Source organism: Typopeltis vanoorti, chromosome 7 (assembly GCF_054136105.1).
Source record: "Typopeltis vanoorti isolate ZY-2024b chromosome 7, IOZ_Tvanoo_1.0, whole genome shotgun sequence".
NCBI lineage: Eukaryota > Metazoa > Arthropoda > Arachnida > Uropygi > Thelyphonidae > Typopeltis > Typopeltis vanoorti.
The window spans coordinates 92,035,200-92,057,800 of record NC_143555.1 but is presented as its reverse complement, the minus strand read 5'-3'; the positions used below and the strand labels follow the sequence as shown (position 1 = coordinate 92,057,800).

The 22,601-nt window shown below is 35.2% G+C and overlaps 1 protein-coding gene across 1 annotated transcript in view; it reads right to left on the bottom strand.

Annotated features, from left to right (window-relative positions):
- Ufsp2 (UFM1 specific peptidase 2) overlaps positions 1 to 22,601 on the bottom strand; it is a 245,905-nt gene that overhangs the window by 90,459 nt on the left and 132,845 nt on the right. The gene's annotated exons all lie outside the window — the stretch shown is intronic.

The following is a 22,601-nucleotide window of genomic DNA, read 5'->3' as shown; positions in this document are numbered from 1 at the left end:
TTCACAGATACCTGAAGCTTTATTGTTCATCAAAACCATTTTTAAACTTAGATATAATCAGACTTAATAAAAGAAATACTTTTCAGAAGCACTTGAAGCACTATCATCATTATTATGTGACACCTCCGAGACCAAGGACTCGTTGTGAGAGAGCACACTATGACGCTACACAACTCACTGTCTCCTCTATTTAATCCTCCAGCTACATCAACACACAATCCTCCTACTATCGATACAATCTAATGAATAACGACCACCACCAACAATATTTTGTGTCTGAAAATTGCAAGTGTTCTCACAAGTGATTTACCTGTAAGCAGAATGAAAAACCCAAGTTTCTAGAAGAAAAAAACCTATATCTCGTTCTTCCAATCGCATCATAAGGCACTTATTCATTATATTACAACTATTTTTAAACTCTCAGATATAATCCAGCTTAATAACTCTGACTGCATTACAGTGAATTTGGAGAATAAAAGTAAAAATATTCTTTACTCCTCAATGGTTTTTGAGAAGAGTCCTCAACATATGGACATTCAGCAGGAATAAGTGACTTTTCACTCTTTGCATGTAACAAGTTTTCTGTGGGTCTCTTGAGAACTTGACTGGATCCCCCACCATATTCAGAATTTTAAGTGGGCCTATAAACCTTCAGAATGTTCATACACTTACTTGAAGACTGCTGCTATTAATGTATGAAACAGTACAATAATTACTGGAGTCTCTGTAGCTCAGTATAGATGAGCCCTTTGGTTGGAAAAAACTCAAGTTAAAGTCCTTGTTTATAAAGTGAAGAATCTTTATTAGGTCTTTTCAATGAAATTATGAGTTACCAGTCTCATATGGAGGTGAAGGGTTCTGTTCATTGGTCATCCACAGATGCCGTATGGTCACTCTGATACTCAGTGATGTGCCACATCAGTCACCATGTAGTCCTGTTATATGCTTTTCTGGGTGCTTCAACTCTCTGAAAATCAGTCACTCCACACACACACACACCATCCCATCCATCCATTTCAATGACAGTCCGACCCCTTCCTTTTTTTTTCAGGAGCTTTACCTTCTATTACTGTTCTGAAAAGTCCTCCTTCCATCCTTTCAACGTGTCCAAAATATTTTAACTTTCTTCTGTCAATATCCTTAAGCAGTCTTAAAGTTCTACTGATCTTGTCTAATACCCATTCATTTGTACACTTTTCAGTATGTGATATCTTCAACATCCTTCTGTAACACCACATCTTATAAGTAGCTATCCTTTTCTTATCTGAATTCTTTGGGTTACAAGTGTCACATCCATAAGTTACTGCTGGAAAAACAATTGCATCCAAAATCCTAACCTTTGTTCTCATGGAGGTAGATCCATCCTTCCAGATTTTAGACAAGTTGTAAAATTCGATGCGGCAAAATTTTATAAAAAAAAAAAAATTTCCCAACATCGATTTTACAGAGGTCATAAATCATGTGGAAAGAACAAATTTGTACATTACTGTATTTTAACGGACAAATATTGATTGTAAACTTATAAAGGTAACTGACTAAAAGAATGTACATTAAGGTTGATTTAATATTAAGTTTGAATGTAAAATTGTAAGCATAACAGAATATTAAAAGTATTTCTTCCTCAAGTTAAGAGGATTAAACAAGATTATGTTGGCGACTTGAAAGTGAACAAAGGTATTGAAGGTCATTCAGATGTGGAGATTTTGCTGCCAAAACTGAAGGTCAAGACAACAGTGACGTCAAGATTCGGAGGTCTCCGACCCTAAAACAAGGAACTTCAGAATCATATAAAAGAGGTCTTGAGAACTTCAAAGCTCACCTGGAGTTTTTTCATCTTGCTGCAGTTCGTTAGCCCATTCAGACTTCCGAGATTTTGTCGGAATGTGACCCATTGGCACGGAAAAACCATGAGAGGTAGATTACTCTTCGGAGATATATTTTCAGTAATGGAACGTGCCACATGTGACCAGATACAAGGCACCTACAGTAGCTCCAGAACCGACAGGAGCTATGCAACAATTCCCAGAAGAGGAATACAGCAGGATGAACGCCAAAAGCTGTTCAGCAAAGACTAGTATATAGGATGGAGGAAAGTAGTCAGCAGGATTGCCACAAATCTTCAAAGCCGGTAGGACTGTATATGTTTCTGCGAATTTGTGAGTAGATTCTATTGTATTAACGCTGAAATACTGGTTAAGAATTGGATGTCCACTGAATGTAGCTTTGTTAAAGTAATTGTATAGTCACTATAAGAGATAATTAAGGCTGAAAGTTAACTATTATTATTATTATTATTATTATTCCGGGCAACTCCAAGGAGTCGACAGACTCATCGAGGGAGGCCCTAACATCATGTCAAGAACAACTATTCGACATTCACACAGTATCATACCTCGCCTTGAACTCATTCATGGTCATAGCACCCACAACAGACTCTGGCAGCTTATTCCACTCATTCACCACTCTCCAAGTAAAAAACCTAGCTCTAACACCCCTGATAACCACATTCTTGCCCAGCTTCCATGTATGGCCCCTAGTCCTCCCAGCGCCAGTCCTATTCTCAAAAATATCTTCTGGATTAATCTTATAGAAACCCTTCAGTAATTTGAATGTCTCAATCATATCACCCCTTTTCTGCCAATCGACCAATTTTTGCAACCCATAAATCTTCAACCTGTTCTCATAAGGTTCATTCCACAGACCTGCTATCATCTTGGTCACTCGTCTCTGGATCCTCTCCACCTTCTCCCCATCAAGAAGAAACCCTGGTGCCCATATCTGGGCACAGTAGTCTAGATGGGGTCTTATCATGGCTTGATACAGAGGAACAACAACTTGTTTGTCTCTGCTTGTTAAAGTATTTTTCAGAAGCCAAGTGATTTGATAAACTGATTTAGCCACTTTTGCAATGTGTTCCCCCCCTAAACTTCAATTCCCTATCCACCTACACTCCCAAATCCTTGGCCTCATCAATCTCCTGGAGTACGGTTCCACCAATGTGATATACTGCTGCTATTCTTTTCACCCCAAAATGCATAACCTTACACTTTGCCACATTAAATTGACATCCATTTTCCCTAGCCCAGTCCTTCAAACAATCCAAATCGTCCTGTAAAATTTTGACATCCTGTGCACTCACAATTGCTCTACCCAAATTTGCATCATCAGCAAACAAGTGAACACTTCCTCTCAGATCCTGTCCTATATCATTGATGAACAAATTGAAAAGTAGTGGTCCAAGAACAGAGTCCTGCGGCACACCACTAGTCACAGCCGTCTTTTGTACTCAACTACTGAATAAACCACTCTCTGGTACCTTTCCATCAACCACCCTCCTATCCATCTCACCAACCCTATATCCATCCCTGATCTGCTCCAGTTTACTGATTGGAGTTCCATGTGGTATTCTGTCAAAGGCCTTGGCAAGGTCTAGTAGAATCACTGTAAACCCATTACCCTTATCCAGTTCAGCCATCACTGTGTTATAAAACATGAGCAAGTTACTGAGGCATGATCTACCCTTCACAAAACCATGTTGTCCCCCATACAATATCCCATTTTCATCTATCCAATCCTGTATTCTTTTCTTGACTAATTTCTCCAAGACCTTGACAGCGATTCCTGATATGCTAATCAGTCGGTAATTTACAACAGCAGTCTTGGAACCTCCTTTATGCAGTGGAATTATTTTCACCTCTTTCCACCCCCTTGGGACTAACCCAGACCCAAGACTCAAATTAAACAAAATGGTCAAGGGCACTGACAATTCTTTTAGCTGCTTCTTGTATGACACGAGCTGGTATACCATCCAATCCCACAGATGTATTGACATTGAGGTTATGCAATAGACTACTCACCTCCACTTCATTCACCACAATTCCCATATAATCTATTGGTTCATTCATTTCTGCAATGTCACCACCTGGATGATATATTCTTGCAAAGTGCTCACTCAGTAACTCAACTATATCAACTGATTCAGTTACCTCCCTACCATCGGCATTCTTTAAAATCATTCTACCATATACATTTTTTCTTTTACTTGCAACAAATCTAAAAAACTGTTTAGGATTCTAATAATAAATTTAGTTTAATCCTTTATCCCAGTGAGAGCAAACAAAGTTTGCACCAGAAAATATCTTCAGGATTGAATATAGTGTTGTACTATCTTACCTGGGTAAGTAGTGCAACACCCAGGCAACTCATGTCAAAAGTGGAGCAAGCTACCAACACTCCTAACCCAGTATCTCCCATAATGCAAAACACATCTCCTTGTGGATATGTATACTGTTATGCATTACCCAGACTAGTAATGTATACTGTTATGCACTACCCAGACTAGTTTTGACCTTTATTGAGGTCTCTTTGGTGGGAGCCAGGCCCAGAGTTGGAGATACCAGGCAGAAGCAGTAGCAAGGTCATCTTTAACTATAGGAGTTGCCAAAAGGTTTGCCACCTATTTTTTAATTACTCTGGATTCAGAGAAAGATGTTGAAAGTTTATTTTTCACTATGTTAGACTATAATAAATTTAGTTTAATCCTTTATCCCAGTGAGAGCAAACAACGTTTGCACCTGAAAATATCTTCAGGACTGAATATAGTGTTGTACTATCTTACCTGGGTAAGTAGTGCAACACCCAGGCAACTCATGTCAAAGGTGGAGCAAGCTACCAACACTCCTAACACAGTATTTCCCATAATACAAAACACATCTTGTGGATATGTATATGCATTAAGGGATTGGCACTATCCAGACTAGTTTCGACCTTTATTGAGGTCTCTTCAGTGGGAACCAGGCCCAGAGTTGGAGATACCAGACAAAAGCAGTAGCAAGGTCATCTTTAACTATAGGAGTTGCCAAAGGGTTTCCACCTTTTGACACAAGTTGCCTGGGTGTTGCACTACTTACCCAGGTAAGATAGTACAACACTATATTCAGTTCTGAAGATATTTCCAGGTGCAAACTTTGTTTGCTCTCACTGGGATAAAGGATTAAACTAAATTTATTATAGTCTAACCTAGTGAAAAATAAACTTTCAACATGTTTAGGATTCCCTTTAGCCTGCATGGCCAATGTTCTTTCGTAATCCTTTTTTGCTTTTCTCACTACACTCGTTACCCTTCTGGCCTGTACTTTATACCGTTCATGTGCCTGCCGGTCACCTTTCTCCTTAAATTCCCTCCATAGTTGTTTCTTTTTTTGCAGCTCGAGCTTAATGGTGTTATTCATCCATTTAACCCCTACTTGATTTATTATTCGGACTCTAGGTATACAGTCAGCCATTGCTTCATGCAAACACTTCTTGTTAGCCAACAATGTAAATTGAAACAGTCAGTAAATGTCTAGATTTTGTAAAGCAAGTTATTTAAGCACTGTGAATAACAGGTCTAAATTGTAAAGTTACGATTTTAGTTTAAATAAGCATCAGAGAGAAATTGTTCAATTGTATATTAATGTTGTATAGTTACATAAGGTAAAATAAACATGTTTTGTTTAAAACTATCGCCTAATCTTTGACCAATGTACTGTCTCATAAAAACAACCGAACCTGTGTTCTTAAATTAGAGAAATTGCTATGATTGACTATTTAAGTAATTATTTTTTATAAAATGATTACTTAAACATGTATAGAAAGTGATCTGTTCTATACGTGTTATAACTAATCTTCTCATGCTATAAAATTAATTCAAGATGGTGCAGTCGAAAAATAATATAAATTTTCTTGAGTTACTTAGCATGGGAGATAGTTAACTGTATTCGTGAGTTGCCTATTCCAGAGGCCTTCTCACTAACATTTGTAGAAAGTATAAAGGATAGTAAGCAGGGATTAGATTAGAATAATGTAAAGAGTACTTAACAGAGAGTCTGAATTTATAGTAGACTTAGGAAAGATAACAAAATATACTAAAGGAACAACCGACAATGAAGAAAACAATTAACATAATAACATAAGCCGAAATATTACAATGCTGCAGCGACATTTATTTTACAAATGGCACAGTCGGAAGGATGTAATCCACACTAATTAAATTGTGGAATTGTGGATTGAGACAGTTTTGGATAAAGGTCAAGGCGTTAGAAGTGCAAGATATTTAGAAATTGTAATTTTTTTTGTGAAACATGACTGTAGATATTTTAAACTCTGACTCTACTAGTACTACCACGAGAGGTGACATGGAGTTCTTCAGAATGGCTAACTCTCACCTTATCATCCCACAATTCTCTGGGTATGACAATGATGACGTTTTATCCTTTTTCAATTTCGTTGAAGAGTTAAGAAATTTAGGAAACTGGTCGGACTTTCAACTTCTGATTCTTATGCGGAATAAACTGGTCGGAAGGGCCGAGAACGTTTTGCATTTGTCTCGTATTCTCTGAGACACATCAGAATACACTAAGTTCAAGGACACCCCGATTTCCCAGTTTTCCAAGGTACGAAATGTGAGTCCTAACTTATGGAAACTACAAATATGCGCTCAGGAAAGGAAAGGGACTGTCTCAGACTTTTACAATCAGTTATCACCTGGCAAATAGTCTAAGTATCTCCAAGGAAGAAAAACCCCATCTTGACTGGGCTGTATTCCAACAATTCAGGTTAGGAGTAAGAGAAGAGCTTAAGGAGACTGCATACAAAAAAAAACGATTAGGAATCTAGAAGAGTGCTACCTTGCAGTAAAAGAAAGAGAGGAGAGGCTAGGTGACTTCCATCCCATCTCTAACACTAGTCAAGTACATGCATTAAAGAAGGAAAATGATTCTAACTTTGACGCTAAGCACGAAGGAGTGCAAACACCACTCCCACTGAGCTATACAGGCATGTGTGTGTATAAACATCATTATCATCATCATCATCAAATTACTGATGTGTACCATCAAGAGTGTACAGGATATTATGATAGTACTACATGAAAAGGTTACATCAGTTACTAACCTCCTTTTGGCACTTTTACCTCCAAATTAATCTGTTATCTGTCAGGATTAAAATACTGTCATATCTTATGCTTCAGTCTTCTAAGACACTTCTTATATCAATCCGCCTAGTTTTTGGAGTTCATCTATGTATTTTTCCTGTCATCCTGGATTAAAACCACCTTTTGTCTCCAATTCTGTTTAAGTGACCTTGAGATTAGCTCTGCTTATAAGTTCTTGAATGCCAACAGTGTCAAGTTCTTTCCTAATATCCTCATTTTTAATTATTCTGCCATTGATGCCATTCATGGTGTTTTATGATAAGAAGCTACACATCTATTTAGATTTTTTTTATATAGGACAGTTTATAGTTGCACAGAAATAATTAGTTTATTCAATATTTTTGTCTTTCTTACATAAGACTTCTTCAGGAGTGTAAGAAAGCAAAAGATCAGTTAAAGTGGCAATTACAGAATCATACAGTACTCTGAGAATTTTAAATTATAATCAAGATATGCATTCATTGTTATATGCTATTCGCTCTTACATATTTGACTGCTATAGCCAGGAAGCACTGAGACAAATTAATACCAGGATATATATTTAAGTGTTTAAGATCCAATGACATTTCTAAAGATTACCAGATTTTTCTTTCTGTTTTGTCATAACAATGGTGTAACAGTTCCAATTCATTTCATAAAGCTCGACGTCTCTCTGTCGAGGAACCTTATTGATCAGTTGAGAAGAGTATATGTGATGATAGAGCTGTGGCCTCACTTCTCTAGTCTTTGATATATCTCTTCAGCTGATCTGCCAGATGAGTGGAGAGATACATCCAGTTTGATGGAATGAATCCAAACTGTTACACCACTGTTATGACAAAAGAGAAAGAAAAATCTGGGAATCTTTAGAAATGCCATTTCTAAACATTTAAATATAAATTCTAGTATTAATTTGCCAGAATACTTCCTAGCTTTAGTTAGCCAAACACATACAATGTGCACATGAATGAACATGCCTAGGCATAATCTAAAATAATCAGAATCCTACCAATATATATAGCTGTCATTACCTTCATAATCTTTTACTCCCCCCACCCCATTTAAATCTTTCCCTATATCACTGATATACAAATTAAAGAGTAGGGGATCCTAGTACAGAACCCTGAGGTACTCAACTATGTCACCCTAATTTTCCTAGATTCCACTCCACCATATACTATTCTCTGGTCCATCAGCCATCACTCTACTCATGCTACAAGCTTCATATCCATTCCCATTTGCTCCAACGTTTGTAATAGTTTTCCATGTGGTATTCCGTCAATTGCTTTGAAAGTCCAGCAGTATCATGTTGCAGATATTTCCTTTATCCAATATCAGTTTATTATAAAATGTGAATAAATTACTAAGATAGGACCTACCCTTTACAAAATTCATGCAGCCCACTACACGGTATCGTATCCCTATGCACTCAATGTTGGATTTTACCATACCTAAACAACCACTTCTGACATACTGATTGGTCTGTAGTTTTGCTACTTCTGGCTTGAAGCCACTTTTATGTAATGGAACTATCTTACCTTTCCACTCCCTTCAAACCATGCCAGAGCTGAGACTTGGACTGAACAACTTCATCAGAGGCAATGCCAATTCTCTTGCACATAGTATGCAAGCCAACATGCCATTCACCGTTTTGCTGTTTAACTTGTTTGTAAATGATATATCATGGGAACTGTCTGGAGATCTTCAGTTGTTTGCTGATGATGCAAGTTGGGGAGGAATTATATTGGGGAAAATTAACATCAGCATTGCTGATAAGAAATACACTAACATGTAGGGATAAGAAGGTGGTTGCGCCACTGTATAAAGCGATGGTCAGATCGCACTTGGAATATTGTGCTCAGATTTGATCACCTGGTGATGAGGAAACATTGGAGAGGTTCCAGAGACGAGTGAACTAAGACAATATCAGGACTCTGGAATGTTGGCTATGGAGAGAGAGATTGAAGGAATATGGATTGGAGAGTTTTGTGAATAGGAGGAAAAGAGGTAGTGATGTGACAGAGACATTTAAGTTAGTGAGTGGATTTTTTATCAGATTACTCCAGAGGAGATTATTAGAAGGCAAGAGGAGAACCAGAGGTCATCCCTGGAAGTTATGCAAGAGTGTCGTGAAGAAGAGTGTGAGGAGTAAATTTTTTACATGGAGAATTGTGAGTGAATGGAACACATTGTTAATACAGGGCATGTTAAGGAAGGGTATAATCATGATATTAATAATATGCTGAACACCTCCTGTTCATTTACCTCAATTTTGTAGTTTTCACTAACTGCAAAATCTTCACCTGGATGACACACCTTTGCAAAACGATTTTTCCTTTTACTTGCCACATAATGAAAAAAAAAAAAAACTCTTTTGGATTTATTTTGGCCTGTTTAACTAATTCTCTCATAATCTGATTTGGCCTTTCTTACCATACTAGTCACCTTTCTTGATTGCACTTTGTACTACTCATGAGTATGCTGATCATCTTTTTCTATATATTCCCCCCCATCCACAGTTTTTTTAATTTTTTTTTTTTAAGCTCTTGCTTTATATCTCTACTCATCCACTTAATTCCCACTTGATTTATTATTCTAACTTTGGGTATGCTACTTTCAAACAACCTTTGACCACTTTCCATGAACTACTGACATTCTTTTCTTGTAGCTTCTCAAGACAAGGCACAGAGGCAAGATGCCTCCTAAGTTTGTCATAATTACCAGCTTTATAGTTCAAATAAACTCTTTCTTGACAGAGAATTCCATATGTTTAGCAACTTCCCAGAACAAGACTACATGGTCACTCTCCCCGATTACAGACAGATGTCTACCTCCTTGGTTATGGATATATTCTGATGTTATTATCAGATCTAGCACTCTCAAACCTCTAGTCCCTCTCCCCCTCTATAACATGTTGTTTCTCACTAATATATGTCCACTGTAGTTGAAATCTCTCATAACAATTGCTCACCCTACACTCATTATGCTAATCTGCATCAGCAGATTAGCATAATGAGGCATCTACATCTTCCTGTAAATCCATAGATGTCTATAATTTTTGGACAAGTTCAGCAGAGCAATGCTAAAAACTCCTCTCCCTTATTTCTGATACTTCTAGCATTCACATACAGGCATTTCAACATTTCATAGAACCACAATTACCAACCTACTTGAATCTGAAGCCTGTGTAATCAACATTCAGAATTCCATAATCATTTCTGTTCACATACTCATTTATCCCAGAGGTTGGCAGACACATGCTTGATTGCATTCCACCCCTCATATCTCTAGTGTCCCTGGTTTTGCACTTCCAAAGTATACTAAAAACACTGTCAATCATCTCCAAAACCATTCAAATGTAGTCCAACAGGCATATATATCCTTTTGTCCATCAAATTCATGCTACATCTATAAATTGCATACCATTCATCCTGCATAATCTTCTACGTAGATTGACTCATTAGCAAGTCGGTCATACAGAGGCAGCAGACTCACAATTTTAACTTTCTTACTCTTCATTATCACTTTTTTCAACAACTCTTTCATATCTTCTTCTCAATGTATATGTCTCCCTTTGCAAATTATTTGTTCTTGCCTAATCAATCAACTCTTTCACTCCTCCCTTCTGCAAACTAATAGCTTCACTAACATCCTTGATTTTTGCACCTGGGAAACATGCTTTCATCACTTTCTCATTGAGTATACCTCATATCATTGAATCTCCATACAATATCTTTTCTTTATTTCCAGTTTCTTGCACTTTCATACTTTCCCCATTCATTTTTTCTTTCATTCACCCACTTTCTGTGGCACACAACAATTTCTTCAATCATTCTAGCTCCCATTTCATCCTGCGAAAGATGACATGTAAGTTCACTATTTCACTACTTACTATCATCTCATCAACCACATTACTTTAGCTACTTCTTTCATGCTCTCATTTATATTTTATGCACTAGCATTCCCTACTTTCACATTCTTAAGATAGTCTTCTAGATTTTTAAGATATCTTCACAGTCTTATCTTTTCTTTTGCAAAATGGATCGCAGCTTACCTACTCTTAACTTTAGAAATAAACAAATCCCAAGAAAGGATTGGATCTTACTAGTGTTTACCTCAGAATCTCCTACTAAAAACAAATTGCATCAACAACTTCCTTGGCCTGTAAAAAACTAGACATTCTTTTCTGCTCAAAATGCTCTTTTCATCCATTCAACTACAAACTCTGTATACAAATCCCAAATTTTCTCTAGACACTCTCAAATACTGTCCAGAGGACAATGAATACGCTTAGAGATTATTTTTATGTTGCTCCCACCCACAAAAAGTTAAAGCTATTTGAAAACCTATACTAGAAAACTTTGTACTATGGGTTGGTAAAGGATTTTTTTTTTTTTCAATTTTATTAATTTTATATATATCTTTTGTATTTTTAATTAATTTTTTACATAGTCCATAAACCTCTCTCTCAAGACCAAGCATGGATATTTTCAAGCTGGCCTCCAATAAGTGGATAGGTGGTCTAACACCTGGCGATGAAATTCGTCTCCCACCTAAATGTTCCCTACCTCCACCATTATCTCACAGATTCATTGTTTCAGCTCTGTCTTTTCCAAGTATTTTTATGGTCACCTTCAGGTTTAATGGAATGAAAATGACACAATGAAATAAATATAATAGTTCCAATATTTTGATTGCATCACTGTTACAGAGACATCATCTAGGATACAATATAAAAACTGGAAAAAATCACAGACATAAAACAAATAAGTAGAATGTTAGACCAGAAAAGCCTAAAGTCCTAAGAGTGAGTGTCCTCTAAGAGTACTGGTAGCTAACCATCACTGCTGGTAGAATTGATCCAAGAATTATATTTCCCAAATCCCAAGAAATTGGTTTCTCAAATCCCAATTTATTCACCCACAGAACATGGGTGAATAAATTGGGATCATGCTAATAAATCTGCTGATTTGGAATCATCAGCAGGTTTTTTTAAAAATCTGCTGATGATTCCAAAAGAAGTCTTATTAGTATGTGTTTGCTATGGTGAAGCAGTTTTTTTGCCATTTGATTCTGTTCAAGGTGTCTGAGGCATAGACTTCATTGACCATACCTGTTGCAGAAGATGTATTTTTTTTGTATTTTTCGAGACAGATGTTGGCAGATCTACCAATTTGTCCTTAATATGAAAAGATGCAACAACAACAACAAGGGTCTTTGTACACAGCTGGAACAAACAGGGGAGGGAGTGAATCCTTAGGAGAGTAGATATGGGTAGCCAGTTTTATATAAGGTTTGATATACTTCTTTAAAATTCTTGCTATTTTTTTCTTAGGTGCTCAGAATATAGGAATAGTTATTATTATTATTCTACTTTTGAGAGAAACTTGTGACATGAAATTAAGAATTATTTGCATGTTAGCAGAAGAAAACTATATTTAATATACTGCCAGATATTTCAGTTTGAAAATAACAAACTACATTAGTGTTTAGACAGAGAACAGTTTTTAGACAGAGAACAGTTTTTTTACAAGGTAGAATACAAACAATTGATCATTCAAAATTAGAATGAGCCGTGTGATGTTACATCATTAATCACAATATCATTTCATTGAAGAAAGGTAAAAATATAAAATTTTAATTTACAAAATCATACTCAAGATATCATTAGACAGATGTAGTATCTAGAAGGTCTTCATTAAAATAAAACAAAATAATTAATGTGTTATTCAGATCAAACTTTCCCATATTTTTGACATAGATAGGCAGGCATTGCGATTCAAGTTAGGGTGGTGAAGTAGGTCTCAGCACTCTCTTTGAATAGGCGTTCGAATTTATGCCGACATCTGTGTAGAAGGTGAGTTTTGGACCAGAGAATGTTGTGGTTTGTCTCTATTCCATGTTGCACCAATCCAGACTTATTGGATTTGTTGTGAAGAATATAAGATTAATATTCATGTTTGCTTTTTTCTATAGAGCATCCAGTTTGTCCAAAGTAAGAAAGATGGCAGTCACATGGAACTTGGTATGCACCAGGAAGAGACATAGTTGAGCATTTATCTTTAGATGAGGGGAAATAAGGGATAATTTTTTAATAGGAATATATAAGTATAAAATTCTTAAAATTGGTTCTGAAATTCCGGAGATATATGGGATTGGAACTTGATGTATTGATTATTTGTGGTTTTGGTTTGGCTTATAGGAGTCGAACAGATGTTATGTAGTCCTTTTGGAGAAGCCATTTAATTTCATGTATTGTTTGATAGTCGAACGTTCTTTCTACTATCAAACTATCTGTATATGATGGGAAGTTGAACAATTAGTTCGAGCTCATCGAATTAAATATTTTATGATTCCTGTCTTTTGTGAAGGATAATTAGTTGTCTTTTTCAATTTCCATGGTGAATTTGATATGAGGGTGTAAAGTATTGATTTCGGTTAAAAAGGAAGATAAAGAATCTCTGTTGTGAGGCCACACTGCAAAAATGTCATCTATATATCTAACCCAAAATGAAGGTTGAGGGGATATAGATGAAAAAAGGATGTCTTCTAAGTGCTCCAAAAAAGGTTAGCTAGAGCAGGGTGAAAGTGGACTTCCCATGGCAGTTCCTTGTACTTGGTTGTAGAATTTGTTTTGACACAAGAAATATCTGGAGTGCATTACGAATCTGAATAATTGTACGATATCTTGTGGGAAGATGTCAGCAAGTGGTTGTAAATTCTCTTTGAGAGATACATTTGTGAATAGAGATTCTACATCAAAGCTCGCCATAAGATCAGTAGGTTGTAAGAAGACATTTTTTAATTTGTTTAAGAAATCCAAAGAGTTTTTTTTAAAAAAGAGAGATTTATCTATATGTGATTTGAATAAGTTCAGTAAATATTTGGCTATGCAGTAAGTAGGTGAATCAATACAGTCTACAATACTGACGGATGGAGAGGAATGTCTGTCTTGTGGATTTTTGGTAGACCATAAAAACCTAGGAGGCCTTGCATAATGAGTTTTTAATATTTCTATGGTGTCTGCATCTAAACTTATAACTTCATCTAGAAGGGAATTTAATTTCTTCAGTTGCCTGTTAGTGGGGGGGGGGGTCATGATCCAATTCTTGGTATGTTGAGCGATCTCGTAGTAAAAGAGAAATTTTTCTTTTGTAATTTGAAGAATCTAAAATTACCTTTTCCCTTTCACCTTGTTATCTGCTTTAGTGATAACAAGGTGACTATTGCTTCTTAGGGAATGTAGAGCTTTCTTTTCAGATAGAGATATGTTAGATGGAGGAAGCTTGGCTTTAAGTAGGGTGGATGCAACTTCTAGGCGGAGAGTATTAGCTTTTTCACTGAAGGGGTGAAATAAGTTAAATTCGATATTAAAAAAGAAAATCTAAATATGGAATCTTTTTTTTGGGCAATAGAGAATTCATGTCCTTTTGAAAGGATAAGTGTTTCACTATCCGTTAAAGGGCATCGGGACACGTTGATAACCTAATTATCTGGAATATGGTGAGGCTTGATTTGTCTAGCAACAAGGACTTCGAATTTAGTTTAGACGTCAATTGTGTTTATTAAAGGAACATTGCAGAGAGTGTTTAGCCACATTAAGAACTATGTAAGATAGTTCTTGGTTAACTAAGCTAGCAGAGATAAAAGTTCAGAGATCAGCAACCTGACGAATGTTAATAGCAAGATCATGTTTAGCTCCTCCGAGTCATACTTTACATCAATACTTTACACCCTCATATCAAATTCACCATGGAAATTGAAAAAGACAACTAATTATCCTTTTTAGACATTCTTCTCATCTGCTCACCATCAGGTAATTTAACAACATCAGTCTACAGAAAACCCACTTTTACTGGACATTACATTCTCAAACAATCTGCACATCATCCTTCTCAAAAGACAAGAATCATCAAATTTTAATTTGACGAGCTAGAACTAATTGTTCAACTCCCCATCATTTATGGAAATAACTTTCTACTATCAATCAATACATGAAATTAAATGGCTTCTCTGAAAGGACTACGCATCTGTTTGACTTCTACAAGCCAAGCCAAAACAACAAAGAATCAATATGTCGAGTTCCAATCCCATACATCTCCAAAATTTCAGAACCAATTTCAAGAATTTTGAAAAAATATGATCTAACAGCTACTTATATTCCTATTAATAAAATATCTACCTATTTCCCTTCCTCTAAAGATAAAGCTCAACTGTCTCTTCCTGGTGTATACCAAGTTCCATGTGACTGCCATATTTCTTACTTTGGACAAACTGGATGCCCTATAGAAAAAAACAAACAAGAAGATTAATCTTATAGTCTTCACAACAAATCCAATAAGTCTGGATGGTGCAACATGGAATAGAGACAAACCACAACATTCTCTGGTCCAAAACTCACCTTCTATACAGATGTCGGCATAACTCCAAGACTGTCCTAACCTGAATCATAACGACTGCCAATCTATGTCAAAAATATGAGAAGGTTTGATCCAAATAACACATTAATTATTTTATTTATTATTATTTTTTTTAATGAGGAACCTTCTAGATACTACATCTGTCTAATGATATATTTAGTATATTTTTATAAATTAAGTTTTTTTGTATGACATTGTAAATTTATACATGTAACTATTCTGCACTCTTTTTCTTCAGTGAAATGATATCACGAGAGTAACAATGTAACATCATGCAGCTCGTTCTAATTTTGAATGATCAACTGTTTGCATTCTACCTTGTAAAAAATGTTTTCTCTCTAGCCACTGGTGATAGTTTGTTATTTTCAAACTTAAATATTTGGCAATATATTAAATATACCTTTCTTCTTCTACTTATTATTATTATTACATGCCAACTCCATGGAGTCTGCAGACCTCATTAATGGAATCCTTAAACATTATGGAAAGCCCTAACCTACATTTGCACAATATCCGTCATACTTCACTTTGTACTCACTGATGGCACCCACAACAGACTCTGGCAGCCGATTCCACTCTACTAACAAAATGTCTAGTCCTCGCACAATTGCTGAATGACCCTGAGTCCCCACCACCACCAACACCACATATACACCATACCTGTACTGAAAAATACACTGTATTAATTCTACTATAAAAACTTTTCAGTAATTTGCACATCAAATCATATCACCTCTTGTCCATCCAACCAATTTGAGTTACTCACAAATCTTCAACCAATTCTCAAAACGGGTATTCCATAGACTTACCACAACTTCGATTACTCACCTCTGAATGCACTACACTTCTTCCTCATCTTCTAGAAACCCAGATGACTGGTTCTGTCCACAGCAGTCTAGATAGGATCAAATAAAGAGGTATAATAACCTGTTTATTTCTGCTTGTCAGGATGTTCTTTAATAAACCAAGTAATCCTATGAGCTGTCTTAATGACTTTTGCAATATGTCCTCTGAACTTCAACTCTCTGTCCATCAAACCCCAAAATTCCAGGCTTCCTGAAGTAAAGATCGATCAATGTGGCACACAAATGGTAATCTTTTCATCCCAAAATGAATAACCTGCCACATTAAACTAACATCAGTTCTTCTTTGCCCACACTGCCAGTTTATTTAAATCATCATGAAAAATTTTTACATCTGTACTGATTACTGCGCTACCTAAGTTGTCATCATTGGCAAAAAAAAAACTAAAAATTTCCTCTCAGATCATTTCCTATATCATTAAGGTACACATACTGACAACTGAATTAGAAACTTTTATCATATGTATGTAAACGTCATTTATGTGGCATATATGCAAAATACTTGGTTAGTAATGGCAGACTGCATACCTAGAGTTAGGAGAGTAAATCAAGTGGGAGTAAAATGAATGAATATCATCATTAAGCTGGAGTTGCAAAAAAAGAAACAATTGTGGAGGGAATTTAAGAAGAAAGGTGACCTGTAGGCATGAACAGTACAAGACATAGGCTAGAAGGGTAACTAGTGTGGTAAGAGAGGCAAAAGCTGATTATGAGAGGAAGTTAGCAATGCAGGCTAAAGAGAATCCCAAACAGTTCTTTCGATATGCTGCAATTAAAAGAAAGAAATAATGTATATGGTAGAATGATTTTAATGAATGCCAATGGTAATGAGGTAACTTAATCAGTTGAAATAGTAGAATTATTAAGTGAATGCTTTGCAAGAGTATATCATCCAGGTGGTGATACCGCAGGAATGAGAGAGCCAAAGGCTTATAAAGGAACTGAGGTAAAATGGAATGGAGTTGCATAGCATATTATAGAACCTTAATGTGAATACAGTTGTGGAATTGGATGGCATACCAGCTCAAGTTTTCATGAAGCAGTGAGAGAATTGTTAGTGCCCTTTACCATATTGTTGAATCTAAGTTTCAGCTCTGGGTTAGTTCTGAGTAGGTGGAAAGAGGGGAAAATAGTTCCGTTGTGTAAAGGAGGCTCCAAGACTGATGTAGCAAATTATTGACTGATCAACATATCAGGAGTTGTTATCAAAGTATTGGAGAAGTTGGTCAAGAGAAAAATACAGAAATGGATAGATGGAAATGGAATACTGTATGGGGGATACATGGTTTTGCGAACGGTAGGTCATGCCTCAGTAACTTACGTTTAATAATACAGTGACAGCTGAGTTGGATAAAGGTAATGGGTTTACAGCGGTACTGCTGGACTTTGCAAAGACCTTTGACAGGATACCACATGGAATTCTAATCAGTAAACTGCAGCACATGGGGATGGATAATAGGGTTGGTTGATGGAGAGATATCGGAGAGTAATTCATTCACGAGTAGAGTTCAAAAGAAGGCCTGTGACTAATGGCGTGCTGCAGGATTCTGTACTGTTTAATTTATTCATTAACAATATAGGAAAGAATCTGAGAGCAACTGTTCAATTATTTGCTGATGATGCAAAGTTGGGTAGAGTAATAGTTAATACAGATGACATCAAAATTTTGCAGGATGATTTGGATAGATTAGCAGACTGGGCAAAGGAGAATAAATACAGTTTAATGTGTCAAAGTGTAAGGTTATGCAATCATTGGGGTGAAATGATTACCAGCTGCATACCACATTGGTGGAACTGTACTCCAGGAAATTGATGAAGTCAGAGACTTGGGAGTGTTAGTGGATAGGGAGTTAAAGTTTAGGGGGGGGGGCATATAGAAAAAGTGGCTCAAGCAGCTAATCAGATCACTTGGTTACTGAAGAATACTTTGATGAGCAGAGAAATCAGGTTATTGTTCCTCTTTATTGAGCCTTGATAAGATCCCCATCTTGACTACTGCATGCAGATTTGGCCTCAAGGGTTTCTTGGTGGTGATGATGAGGTGGAAGCAGAGAGGATCCAGAGACGAGCGACCAAGGTGGCAGCAGGTCTATAAACCTTACGAGAACAAGTTGAAGACTTGTTGGTTATAGAAACTGGTTGATAAGCAGAAAAGGGGTGATATGATTGAGACATAGAAATTACTGAAGCATTTTTACAAGATTAATTCAGAGGAAAGTTTTCTGAACAGGTTTGGTGATGGGAGAACTAGGGGCCGTCCATGGAAATTGAGTAAGAGTATAGTTAGCAAGGGTGTTAGAACTAGGTTTTTTTGCTTGGATAGTAGTGAATGAGTGAAATAGGGTTGCCAGTCTGTTGTGGGTGCGATGACTGTGAATGAGTTCAAAGCAAAGTATGATAAACACTGCACAAATGTTGGATAGTTCTTGATATGATGTTTAGGGCCTCTCTTGATGAGTCTAAGATCCCTTGGAGTTGCCCGGAATAATAATAACAAGCATCACTATGTGTTCTAGGCCAACGCTTCCCAAGCTGGGGGCCGTGAAATAATGAAAACGAATTTAAAATGTTTTAAGACTTAAGTAGGTTTTTTTATCTTAAAAGAAACATATTTAATTTTTATTATTTATTTATTTTTTGTTATTTTTTATATTTTAATGGAAATAAAATCACACATTGGTGCAGGTTCACAAATTTTGCTTCCTGCATATTTCGGCACTTAATGAATATTAGTAAATGTATCCTTATTCATATAAGTTTCATTTCAAAGCAGAAATCTAAGAATTGCAGTTTCAAATATTTCACCTGATATTGACTTTTTGTGTAGCAGTATCGAAACACATCCAACACATTAAATTGTTATTAAAATTCTTTTATGTTTTTAATTCTTTCTTTATTACTAATCGTTTTACGTTTCATGTGCTTGTACTGTAAATGTACAATAACAATATATCTATCTATATAAAAATATAAGATAATGTGCCATGTCAAATGTTGTTAAAAAGTTGTTTCTATATTATATTATATGATTTATATGTGCTTAATTCGTTGTTTACTTAAATCTATCCTTCATCATCATGCATATCAAGGATTTAGGCCTATTCTGGCCTTAGAAGTCATCGTTGAATCGTTTAAGAGGACATCCTGGTTTTCCTTTTCCTAATGGCTTGTACTTTAATGCTTGTTTTGGTAATCTTTCTGTTTTCATTCTTTGAACGTGTTCCATCCATTTATGTTTATATTTTTTAATTTTTTCTATTACTGGTTCTTGGTTTAATTCTTTCATAATATCTTCATTTCTTTTGTGATCAAATAGGGTTTACTTTGCAGTTTTTCTCATAAACTTCATTTCTACTGTTGTTAATCTTTGTTTGTCTTTTTGTTTTATTGTCCAGATTTCGCTTCCATACATTAAGACTGGTAGGGCTAATGTATTGTATACTTTTAGCCTGGTTTGTTTTTGAACTAGGTTTGGTTTAAATATAGAGTTAATTACACCTGTTATTTTTAAATATTTTGCAATTTTTATGTTTATATCTTTTTCATTTTCATATGTGATCATACATCCTAGGTAGTTAAATGAATTCACCTGTTCTAAGATCTTGTTATCTATTACTATTTTAGTTCTTGCTGGATCTTGTCCTTTAAAGGTATAGTTTCTGATTTTTCCATTGATATTATCATACCATAATCTTTGGATATCTCATTTAGATCTAAAATAGCTTTCTGTAAGTTATCTTCAGAATTTGTAATTATTATTTGGTCGTCGGCAAAGAGGAGTATTTAAGTTAACTGTGGGAGAAAGTTTAATTCCTTGATGTAAATTTTTATTCCATTTTATTATTATTTCATTTAAGTAAATATTAAAAAGAGTTGCTGAGAGGGGACATCCCTGTCAGACCCCTTGGTTTATCTCTCTCATATATGATAGCTCTTGATTTAAACTTATTTGTATTTGATTATTTTCATATACATACTTGTGATAGCTTTTAGGATATTATTTGGTATTTGTCTTTCTTTTAATATGTTAAATAATATGTTTCTTTTAACTTTGTCAAATGTTTTTTCAAAGTCAATAAATGCAATATGTGTTTCTAAATTATATTCTCTTCTTTTCTCTATTATTAATTTTAGGCAAAAGGCCGGGTCTATACATGATCATCCTTTTCTAAATCCATTCTGTACTTCTAGAATAAAGTTTTCGGAATATTTCATTAGTTTGTTATTTAAGATTCTGCTATATATATTTTGTAAGGAATTTAGTATACTGATACCTCTATAGTTTTTAGGGTCATCTCTATTACCTTTCTTAAAGATAGGAATCACAATTGCTTTTTTCCATTCTATTGGGGGGATACCAGTTGAATAAATTTTATTTAAAAATAATAAGAGTCTTTCTTTGAATCTTGTTCCTGCGTATTTATATATAGTTCTGAACCTAGCTTATCTTCTCCCAGTGATTTTCCGTTTCTTGTTTCTTTTAGGCTGATTTCTAAATCTTCTTCAGTTATTTCCTTTTCATTTTCGTTAATTGTTTGCCAGTTGTCTTTTTTAAAATATTTGTCTGTCCACAGTTCTGTGTAGTAATTTAGAAATTCTTCTAATTTCAATTCAGTGTTTAATTTTATGTTTTCTTTGGTATCTGCATTTAAGTATTTCAAAATCTTATATACATTGGGTCTTATTTTATATAAATCATGTTCTAAATTAGAAACAAATTTATTCCATGATTCTCTATGTCTTTTTCTGACTTCTCTTTTAGCTATGGCTCTTATTCTTTTATATTCTATTTCATCTTCTAATCTTTTACTGCTTAACCATTTGTGATAGGCTTCTTTTTTCTTTTTGATTATTTCTTTGATTCTATCATCCCAGATCTTCAGTTTTTTTTTCTTTTATTGGATTTTTTGGTCTTTCCTAAGCTTTGATTTGCTGCTGCATTTAGTAACATTTTTATATTAAGCCATTATATTTCTATTTCTTCATTTTGTTTTATTTTATCTAGATATTGGTTAATTCTTTGTTCATATAGCCATTGTACATTTGTGTCATTCAATAGCCTAGTTTTATAAACAAATGTTTCAATTTTTCTTTCTGTTCTTGTTACTTGTAGCCATTTAGGTGGTAATCTTAATTTTATTTTAACAAGGAAGTGGTCACTGCTTATTTCATATCCCCTGTGAACTCTAACATCTAGTGAAAATTTTGATGTCTTTTCATTTAATAAATATTGATTTCAATCCTCTTGCTGCCCAAGTATATTTATGTATGTCTTTATGTTTATAGAAGGAATTCATTATTTTTAGGTTATTATAAACTACAAAGTCAATCAATGTTTTACCATTCCTGTTTAGAGTATGTTCTCCATGTATTCCTATATTATTATTAATTTTCATGTTTCCAATTCTTGCATTTAAGTCTCCTGCTAAAATTACGTAATCATTTTTATTTATTTTATTATATATGTTTTGTAGCTGATTATAAAAATCAATATTATCCTGTTCTCTTCCTTCTTCTGGGGCATATAAACCAATTATTGTTAAATAGCCTCTATCTATTTTTATTCTAGCTTCTATTATTCTTTCATTCCATAATTTATAATGTTTTAACTGTTTTGAAAGGGAGTTATGAATCCAAATCATGACTCCTGCTTGTGCTCTTTGGTCTCTGTCGACTCCACTGTATATCACATTAAAATTTTCAGTTCTCATAGTTCCTTTTAATTTCTTTTTTGTTTCAGTGATTACTGCTATTTTAAAATTACTTTCATTTAATAACTGGTCTAATTCTATTTCTTTATATGCTATTCCTCTTACATTCCAGTTTGCTATGTGTATTATATTTTGTCGTTTCCATTTTTGTTTTACCTTTTCCATTCCAGGGTCGTTTCCCATAGATTCAATCCGATTATCTTTTTCTGTCAGCTTACAAGTAGGATTATGTTCTCCATGTCAGGGGACTAGCCTGACGATGGAATAGTTCAGTGGCAGGGCTGCTACCTTAAGGCTTCTGAACTAGCCTTCTTCCGAATTTAAACCCATAGGAGGAATAGGGTATATTGAAGGGGAAAGAGTAGATTGTAGAAGAATTATAGTAAGGTTTATAGAGAGGGCATAGTTGTAAGGCCAGAAATGAAAAGACCCCATGGCCCTCGAGTACTCTAATAGCATAAGAGTCATAAAATAAGAAGAGTTGGCTGATAAGGCCTTATAGGAAAGATTAAAGTAAGTGGATTTTCCTGAAAGTAGAAGAAGGAGAAAATAGATCAAGCTAGTGGTCCATGGGAGTGCCGCTCCCCTTACAATCAAGATGATTGCCCCTTATGCCCCCATAAATCTATCCTTTCTTACCTAAAACCTTATACAC